At 39.7% G+C, this 11,029-nt stretch overlaps 1 long non-coding RNA gene across 1 annotated transcript; it reads right to left on the reverse strand.

The window, feature by feature from the left end:
• Window positions 1-1,130: 1,130 nt before the first annotated feature.
• On the reverse strand, window positions 1,131-9,268 carry LOC136357126 (uncharacterized). Its single transcript, XR_010742207.1, has 4 exons — window positions 8,991-9,268; window positions 2,549-2,665; window positions 1,531-1,669; window positions 1,131-1,457 (listed from the first exon to the last, which is right to left on the reverse strand). It is a non-coding gene; the product is annotated as an uncharacterized lncRNA (long non-coding RNA).
• Window positions 9,269-11,029: the final 1,761 nt, after the last annotated feature.

Below are 11,029 nucleotides of genomic sequence, written 5' to 3' on the forward strand. Positions count from 1 at the left end.
TCGTGGCGGCCGTCAGAAGTTGGCGTTGTCCTGTAGTCCGAATCCACCCCGCGCGAATCCTCTCCCCTTTGGATCCTCTCCATCGTTACTGAGTAAAAGAAGAGTGCACGCGTCTCCGGGGTATAAAGAAGAGGAACATAAACTCAAGAAAGAACTCACCTGATAGTTGAGTTGACGTGCACGAGCGCGGGTAATAGGACCATCAAGTCGTACTTGCAGAGACGTGGATGTATCGATGGTGTTGATGTCCTCATCATCTGCCAGATCTGGCTGGAGGGGAGACGGAGGGCTTCCGTGGCTGGCGGCAGGCTCCCGATGGGAGGTGGCGGTGGGCGCCGATATGCTTTAACTCAACCTGCTCTATGTTCATTATGCTATTGAGGTTGCTCAGCACAAATCCTATTGGTCCTTCTTATAAGAGGTGTTGGCCTGTTCATTTTATTATTGGTTGGATGGGAGTTTATTTGAAAAGTATCTTTGGTGATAAAGTGAATAAGCCACATGCCCCTTCTTTTATTCATGGTTCTCGGAAATCCATGATGGTGAACACAATGTTTAGAACCCCCAAGCGTTTCAGTCCTGACGAAGCCTTCAAATTTTTATGCAAAGATGCCAACATCCATTGGTATCCCTACAAACCAACCTTTAAATAAGCATGTTTTGCTTATCTGTTCAGTGTGGTTTGCTTCCTATTAAGCATGTTGACCTATGCCTCGCTGAACCCTATCACCCAGATCGGGTGGCTTAGCAGTTCAGACTTGATCAAGTCACTCCATATCCACCAGCAGCGAGTTTGTACAATGGAGAGAGATTTGGGGTTCCTTGCACCTATTGGATGCATCCTTTTATGCTCGGCAGAATTGGTTCTACCTCTCATTCCTAACAAGACCCATGTCGAGAGTTGTATGGTGCATTGGCTCTGGTTGTATAAGAAATTTGTTGAGCCATTCACTTGAGTTTTTAATCAACTCATTCATGGTAATGTATGTGGTGGAGTGCCTCTTGAGCATAGAAAAAATCTGGCGGTGGACAGAGTCATTATTGCCCATGGGCTTTCCCGTCGAGATTTTTGTATCATACAAGTACTCCCTCCGTCCCAGAAAGAAGGGATTCCTGGAAGCCCAAGGTAGTTTTAGGACAAAGAGCAAAAGGCTAAACTACCCTCAGTACTAGTACACCCAATCATTAGGTACAAATAAAGTATTACTACTGCCACACATTAATAAAACAGGAGTAGTACTCCATACTCAAACACACAGGCAGACATAGGGCGCCAAGGTGCCAAATAATTTGAATGAAGAATTAAGTGCCACTTCATTGGCGGGATGTAATACAAATTTAGCACACCCCACCACAACAAACCCTACAAGTTTCAAATCAGAAGTTTCCCTCCCACTTTATCACTTCATAACTCTGCAAAAACACAACTTTCCTTCCCACTTTATCCCTTCATATCTCTGCAAAAACACATCCATGGCTTTAGATCTAAATATAGCATTAGATGATGGAGATGAACATGCTGTACCTAACCTCAATGAAGCAGTGGCTGATCAGGAGGATGACCAGGTTGGAGGTGATCTCCAGGGAGGTGCCAACCATGAGCTTCCTGGAGGTGATTTCCAGGGAGGTGCCAACCATGTGCTTCCTTTTGATCTCAACTTGTATGCATCTGACCACCAAGGAGAAATACATCTAGGTAACCTTGTAAACATGAATAGAAAACAATTGATCTTTGTAGATATGGCTTGCATAAATCACTCTAAAATCTTTGCCATTTCTCTGTAAAAATGATCTATAACATGTGCATTGATGCAATTGCTATCTTCTTGGAACAAAATTGGTCTTTGATAAGTTTGAGAAAACAATTAGGACTTGATTTTTTTTCTTTGATATTTACCAACTCAATTCTGTCAAGAGTTGAGCATAATGAAATTCATTCCCTTCCATAATATCAGAGGTTATACTAGATTCTAGATATGCTAGATTCTGCATGGATAGTTTCCTTTATAGTACTGGTATTGACCTAAATTGTCTGTAGCTCAAGCAACATCATCTTAATATAAAGTAGGAATAAACATGAGAATTCAGAAAGCATGAGCACTGTTTTCATCTATGTGTAAAATCATGAACTGGAATAATAAGCAAACAATTTATATATATTCCTTTCTAATGTCATAATTTCAGCTAGTACTATAAAAGAAAGTTAGGTTGTACCTCCAATGTTGTACACAGAGCTCTAAACTTCAGCACGAAAGTTTGTACAGAAACAAACAACTCATTCATGTATGACCCAAATATCAGTATACCAGCAAAATAAGATAAAATCACAATCGGAAGATTTGATAAGAAATGTGTAACACATTTGGGGAAAAATAATCATGAGCACTTCCATCAGTATAACTACTACTGAGATGGATATGTCTTTGACCAATTAAACCTTTGTCATATAAAAGGACACATAATTCAACAGGACATCAAATATGGAACCATGGATCAATATAGAATAATCTGCATGGCAAAAAGTATTGTTTTTGTACATGGTACTCACATGATATTTGTTATTGTAGACGATGCTGATGCCATGGATCAAGTTCTGCAAGTAAATGGAGGTCACAACCATAATGCCTTTCCTTTTGATCTCAACTTTGATGCCAATGAGGAAGACCTACAATACCATCTAGGTAAGCCCTTTAACCGACATGACTATCAGATTTACAAAAAAAAAGATAAAATGTGGTTTTACCCAAAGGTTGTAGAATAATATTATTTATCTGAAATCATGTTTTTAATTAGAAGTTAGTAATATTATATCATGCCAACTACCTACAATAGTCCAACCGTGTCATTTGGTTGTATTAGTTGCAATAACAATTCAGGATTATAAATTAGACATTTCAGCACATAGTAAATCACAAAGAATAATGAGATTTACCAATAAATGCATTGATATCTTGTATTTACATACAATTGTCATGTCAATCGGTACACTACCACAGTAATCTAAAAGAAAGCACATAAACTAAATTGTGTCAATGTCTCTGTCCCTCTTAGATGTGATATGTACGGTTAAATCATATTACAAATAAAACCATGTGGTGAACCTAAAAAGTTATGCCATAATTTTGCAAGCATGTTGATCAATGACAATAAAATATTACAATTCTGAATTGGTACATATGACTAACCTTATAATTGCTGTTGTAGACATGCAAGAGTACGGCGTGTATGCGGGTGATGTGGATGTTGTTTTCGAACAAGAGGAGTTGGTTGATTCAGATGAGGAAGATGAACATCAAAACAAAAATCTGACCAAAATTCAAAGGCAACAGATATATGCAGCATTGACTGGAAAAACTAACAATGGAATCCTGAGAAAAATGAGAAAAAATGCTACAACTGAAGTTGCAGCAATGTTTAATGTGAAAAGGGCTAGAGTGCAAGCTATTTGGCGAAGAGTGAAGCAATGCCGTGCCCAGGGAATACCAATTGATGTAATTTCTAGGAAAAAAAAGAATTGTGGTCGCAAAAAGAAAGAAATCAACCTAACAGATGTTGCTAATGTTCCCTTGCAACAAAGAGGCACTTTACGGTTATTTGCATCAGCCTCAGGTATACCAAAGAGCACACTGCATAGGATGTTGAAAGAAGGGCTGCTAAGACGTCACTCAAATACACTAAAGCCATTGTTGAAGGAAGAGAATAAATAATCAAGGCTGCGGTGGTGTCTTTCCATGTTAGATTGGCATACTTTGCCAAATCAACCCAAGTTCATTGATATGCGAAACATTGTGCACATAGATGAAAAATAGTTCAATACAACTAAAAGGACAAGAACCATTTACATGGTCCATTGGGAGGATGATCCATACCGACCTGTCCAAAACAAAAATTCTATCGATACAGTGATGTTCTTGGCAGCAGTTGCTAGGCCCAGATACAATGAAGAAGGTATCTGCACTTTTGACGGCAAGATAGGCTTGTGGCCTTTCACCAGAAAGGTACCATAACCTCTTTATATATGCATTTTTACTTTGTGATTTGATCTGAAAATTAATTGTTAATCTAACTTGATTATTGTGCTACTTAGGAACCAGCGCAAAGGACAAGTCATAATAGACCAAGGGGGACTCTAGTCAACAAGACAATCAAGGTTGATCGAGATACCGTAAGGTCATTTCTGATTGCTAAAGTCCTACCAGCTATTATAGCAAGTTGGTCTCCAGAAGAAGCACACAACACTATATGGATTCAGCAGGATAATGCTCCCTCTCATGTCCTAGTGGATGATCCTCAATTTGCCTATGCAGTTTCCCAAACAGGGTTTGACATCCGACTCATGCATCAGCCTCCTAATTCCCCAGATATGAATGCACTAGATCTTGGGTTTTTTTGCGTCTCTACAATCATTAACATATAGAAGGATATCCAAGAATATGGATGACCTAATAGATAATGTTGAGCAGGAATTTCAGGCCTATGATGACAACAAGCTAAATAGGGTGTTCCTAACATTGCAATCTTGCTTGTTAGAGGTTATGAAAGCTGATGGAGGAAATGGATACAAGATCCCTCATATGGGTAAAGAGAGTCTAGAGCGTCTAGACATTCTCCCCAATACCCTTAGTTGTGATTTTGAGCTATATGATAAGGTAACAACAGCATTAGCCAACCAAGTGCAGTAAATCATGCAATATGGGAAAGCAATATCATGGTTTCAGCTTTTGGTTAAATGTCAGGATGTATATGTGATAAGTTAAGATCAGTGTTGAGCAAGTAAATGCAACAAACCATGTAATGTGGGAAGTTTTATGATGGTTTCAGCTTTTGAAATATGTAATGTGGGAAATTTATCATGGTTTCATATTTTGGCCAGATTTCAGGTTGTATATATGACAATGTAATATCAGTATTAGGAGTAAATCATGTCATGTGGAAAGTTTATCATGTTTGAGTTTCTAGCTAAACTTCAGATTATATATATATGGCAATGTAAGATAAGCATTGCATCCATCATCGTCATATTGTTCGTAATGTTAGGAACAATATTAATTTCATTGAGCACAATAAACCATCATATTTTACAATAATTCTGCAGGATACCATTCATAAGCACTCATGTAATACCATAATTACACATGCTTCCATATACAATACCAAAAGTTTACCTACTTTCACATACTTGGTCAGGCTACTAATTATAACCACATGATCTCATGTACTACCATAATTACACAATACCAAAAGTCTAAGTGCTATGTTAGGCCATCATTCATAACCACCAATCCGGCACAAAAGCAACACATAATTTAAGCATTCATCTAAACTTTTTACTCTTAAAACATTCCAGAAAATTCTTTACCGATTTTTCCAAGGCATCTTCGTCTTGCATGAGTTCTTCTAGGCCACTATCATCGTATGGATCTTGCGCATATCTCCCAATGACCATGCCAACATCACATTTGGCAAGGTTGCAGCAGAGGAAGCTGGTGGCCCCTGGAGGAAAATATTATATGACTTCTTGAACATGGAGACTAGCTATACGGAGTATAGCTCAACCACACCGGGTACCCTCCTTTCGTACTGTAATATATTGTATAATTTTTTTTTACCCTTAGTGACTTAGTCCATCCGTCTTATGTATTTTTTTTTGGTTCCAGCAGGAGAACATTTTTTCTGTAGATCCTACTCTAGGCTCTTCGTCACAACCTATTTTGGTTAACAACACACCAGCATGTGAAAATTTGGTAGATAACCATGCCCTCACGCAACCTGAGAGCAGTAGGAAGCGGAAGTCTTCCAAAGGCATTTCTTCAAGTGACAAGGGAGATCCGTCAGCCAAGAGAAAGCTTCAGTTTACCAGATGCATCTGAGGGTTATGATTCCATGATTACACATATCCCTCCCACCACAATTAGCGGCCAATATCTAGCCCAGGCGTTTACTGAATGTACACATCCTGAGGACGACGATCATGAAGCCTCCACATAATTTGGTGTAATAGGGGTGGGAAGGATGTTGTAATCTGTGCCTTTTGTCGATCATTATGTTGGTACATCAGAATTGGATGGGGATTTTTCAAAATCTCCATATAATTTGACTCGAATATTCTCTCCGACTGTCTAGTCGAGTGATACTGCTTCCTGTAATTATCATGTCCATCCAACCATGGTTCCTTCTAACACTGTATCATCTATCACTCTTGTTCAACGTCCTTCTATGCAAGGATCATTTTCGTCATCAAAGAACTGACGTCAGCGACGTAATGCTTGTCACACATGGGTTTACTTCCTGGTTGCAATTGAGGCTAGGGAGGCAAGCCGTCAACGTGAGAAAGTATACGATGATATGATGGACAAAAGGATAAGAGATAGCCGAAGAGGCCAAGCTAAAAGATTTGAAGATTGGGCTACATTCATCGAAGCAACCATTTGCCGTACTATAAAGGAAATGTTCTACGTCCGACAATGACATGGGTGGCAAGCATGCTAAGCTCGTGGTGTGCTAAGCAAGAAGAACACAAGGGAGGAGAATTGACTGCATGAGCAAACTCCGCGTGCAGCCGAATTCAAGGGGCATCTATGTCCTCATCAAGTAATAGTCAGCTGGTGGACAAGGAGAGGTCAATGTCATGCACACCGATGAAAATAACAGCAACAACAACATTGTCTCGTTGGCCGGTCTGGAAGAGAGCGTCAAGTGGTGCATTTGAGGTTCTTTCTTCAATGCTAGTGGGGATCACGAAAACTGTGGATAGCACCAGCGATGCATCATCTACTTCTGTACACTTAGAAAGAAAAGCCGAGAAAATTGTTGTACTGGGTCACCATCTTGTAACTCGTAGTATTTCTAGTTCTGATAATGAAGAGCATGTTAATTTGAGATATTCATCATCAGAACTTGAATAACTCAAATTAACACGCTCTTCATTATCAGAACTTGAAATACTACAAGTTACATGATGGTGACCCGGTACAACAATTTTTCGGGCATTCTTTCTTTCGAAGTGTACAAAAGAAGATGATGCATCACTGGTGCTATCATCCGCTTTCGTGATCCCCACCAGCATTGAAGAAAGAACCTCAAATGCACCACTTGACGCTATCTTCCGGACTAGCCAACAAGACAATGTTGTTGTTGCTGCTGTTGTTTTCCTCGGTTTAGGTGACGTTAACACCTCCTCGTACACCCTGTAACCATTGCTTGATAAGGACATAAATGCCACTTGAATTCTACTGCACATGGAGTTTGCTCGTGCAATGAATTCTCCTCGCTTGTGTTCTGCTCGCTTAGCACGCACGCGCTTAGCGTGCCTGCCACAGTTCTTGCTCAACAAGCTCTTGATACTCTGGCCAGCTGGCTAGTGCCTCGGCACGCCTCATAACGATGCCACCCATGTCATTGTCGGAGGTAGAAACGCCTGACAACATTTCTTTCATATAACGATAGATGGTTGCTTCAATGAATCTAGCTCAATGTTCAAATCTTTCAACTTGGCCTCTACGGCTATCTCTAATCCTTTTGTCCATCATATAATCATACACTTTCTCACATTGACGGTTCACCTCCCTAGCCTCAATTGCAACCGGGAAGTCAACCCTAGTGTGACGAGCATTGTGTTGAAAATATTATAATAAATTTAAATATTAGCGTGCTTGCCATCCATGTCATTGTTGGACGTAGAAATGTCCGACAACATTTCTTTCATAATACGATAGATGGTTGCTTCGATGAATGTAGCCCAATCTTCAAATCTTTTAGCTTGGCCTCTTCAGCTATCTCTAATCCTTTTGTCCATCATATCATCGTATACTTTCTCAGTTGACGGCTTTCCTCCCTAGCCTCAATTGCAACTGGAAAGTCAACCCTAGTGTGACGAGCATTGTGTTGAAAATATTATAATAATTTTAAATATTATATTAAATATATTTTCATTATAAATTTATCTTGGATAAAAAATATTACTATTTTTTTCTATAAACTTGGTGAAACTTGAAGCAGATTGACTTTGACCAGTCAAAACATCTTATAACCTGAAACGGGGGAATACATGATTTTTCCTTACCTACTTAAAAAATAAAATTTGTTTTCAAGTTTTTTTCTTCATCTATCGTTCCCTATCTATCTCGGTTCCGATCGGCGATCAAGTGCTTCCAATTTTCATCTGCAACATCCTCCTCGCTCTGATTTCGTACGTCGCTTGCGTGCGTCCATGTCATCCCACGTTTTGCTTTTGCATGCAGTTCCTGCGGCATGCGTACAACATGCAAACAAAGGCCCAGAGACAATCATGGATTCGACAGTGCGCTCCGCTCGGCTCCAGGCTGACCCCGAGCGCGTCATGCAAGGCCTTTAGGGCCATAGGCGAACTCTGTAATATAGGCCCTTAATACTATTTTTTATTTATACTATATAATTTACAAAGCACATATGGTCTGAAGAAACACAAATAAACATTTCTAACATGGTAAATAATAAATAAAACGGTTGTAAATAACTATATATATATATAATACTGATAGTATAATTAAATAAAATATTATAAATACCTTATTAGCAGACCATAAATATGATCAGATTGATCTTCATTAACTTTAACCTCTGCATTTACATTATGATCAAATCCTTGTTCTTGATCTTGGGTATTATTTTGTTGCACCACAACATCCACATTGACATGTGTGAGGATCATTACCGGTAACAACACTATTTGATTTTGAAGCTATAAAAAATTTATATATAGCACCTTTTTGCGAATCGATAAATTATTCTTCCCATTTTCTTCTGTTTCTTTTCTGAGAACCGACAAATAGGTAATACGTTCTGTAACACTTCAAAAAGTAAACTTGCAAAGTAAATTAAATTTTTAAGTAAAATTGCAAAGTAAATTAAATAGCAAGAAGGAAGAAAATTAAGCATGCAAACAAGAGAGGTCCGAAGTACATAACCTAATTTTCCTAGAAGGAATCAAGGAAGAAGTTTAGAAGGCAAACCTGCTGTGCCGCTGGCTGTGCGTGCGCTGCTTGCCTGGTTGGCTTCCTACGACCCAGCCACTGCTAGAAGGGATCACCAATCACGGGAGAGGGCATCGACGCGTCGTTCGTTGATAGCTGCTGTGTCGTGGTCAAGGAGCGTCGGAGAGAAAGCGCTAGCCGCGCGGGGCCGCCGGCCGCACCGCCGCAGATCGAAGACGAACTGGCGCGGCGTGCCCTAGAGACTGGATCGCCGCATCGCTCTCCAAGGCCGCCCGCGCGCAGTTCCGCCTCTACTGAGGCTATGGGCTGAGGCCTGTAGGTGGGGGTGGGGGTGGTGATGATGGTCGCACAACCGGCCTAGCTAGGCCCAGAGCTGGCCTTGGCTACATGTATATGTACAACTAGGTGATACCCCGCGCGTTGCGGCGGGGATTCTAAGTGATGAACTGAAAATTGCTTATTACGATGGTTTGTACGAATGAAAAGTGACCAATTCTTATAAAATGGGGTCACTAGAAGGTTGACGTTTCAAGTTTAATGATGATACAAAGGTGTCATAATACAATTATAAGAAAAATCAACTATCAATATGTTAGGCCAGATGGGTTAGTGATAAAACAGTTAATATATAGACAGTAGTAATTTAATGGCCAAAAAGACACAGGAATAATTGCAAACCTTGTCATTGGCATGTATTTTTCTCCAGCTCAAGTTGCTGTTTTCCATATGCTATATACATCATATTGACCTGTAAAAGTTGCGTTGTAAAATGTTATGTTCAACAAAACAAAATATGTTTAACTCTTGTAACAAATTATAAGTGATATGAAGATAGAAGGTCAACTTTGAGACATATGAATGGACTGGTGAGGTCAATTTTGTCAGGCCAATTTTGAGAACATTCGGACGACAAAAGTTTCTTCAACAAAAGTTATAAAGAAGCTAATAATCAAATAAGATGCGTTTCAGTGTTTGCATCATTGGAATGAAAAGAAATGTATTGCGGTGAAAAGGGGGGAAAATGGAGTGCATCAGTTTTCAGATGATCTCAAATCACCATTTTATTAGGGACTGGACAAATGAACTCATAATTGCTAAAAATGGTCGAAATTTTAAAGGTAGAAAAAAATCCACTGGCATTAGGGTGAAGAGATAGTTCCTTGCAAATCCACTGGCAGTTAGAAGGTTGCTTCGAGTAGTTCTGTGTATGTATAGACACGTACTGTAGTAAATTGCTGAATATTTGTGATGGCATGTTGTATTGCTATGTTGAAAAAATAAAGAAGCTTAATCTGAGCCAGCTACGAAATAAAAACTAAAGGATGAAATTATCCCAAAAAGAACTGCAGGATGACAAATTGGTTACCTATGCCGAGAGTCTGAGATATGACAGTGACTATGTTTCTGCCATCGAGCGACGACGCCGATTCACTGGAATGATTGTCCCAATTATCGATGATGAGTTGATATGAGGCAAAGTAATTCCAGCTATTGAACAGAGTTGAATCCATCCGAGTGAGAGAGCATGTGATTGATTTCAACCAATGGCAAACCAAAAGGATGATCTTGATTCCTGAACTCCAGGGACTGTGAGCGACGCTGAGTTGCTGAACCTCTGAACGGGCGTCGATTAAAGCATGATGACGGTCATTAAGATGGGCTCCTCAGTCACCTTAATCAGTTTCCTAAATTTGACGCACAGAAAACGCTCCATTTTTCTAACTCACTGCAAGCTGATCCAACGCTAGCAATTCCTCATCGTGTCTGGGTGGACTTTGGACTGGTTGAGTTTCTATCAGGTCTATGAATCGAACAAAGATGGCACTTGATCCAACGGCTGTAAGGTGATGATAACGTGGCTTAACCTGGAGACAGCTTTATAGGAGTTATTCTTGTAGTGGGAACCAACTATATAGGAAAAATAGATTGCAGAGCTCGAACTTACTGGCTCAACCCAATTTAACCTCTTTGTTGCCCTCATCATGTAGAAATTACGTAGTAACGTGACGGTCAGTATGCAGTAACACATGTGCTTTTCGTAGTAATGACGTCAAAAT

The sequence above is a fragment of the Oryza sativa genome, chromosome 6 (genome assembly GCF_034140825.1).
Source record: "Oryza sativa Japonica Group chromosome 6, ASM3414082v1".
NCBI lineage: Eukaryota > Viridiplantae > Streptophyta > Magnoliopsida > Poales > Poaceae > Oryza > Oryza sativa.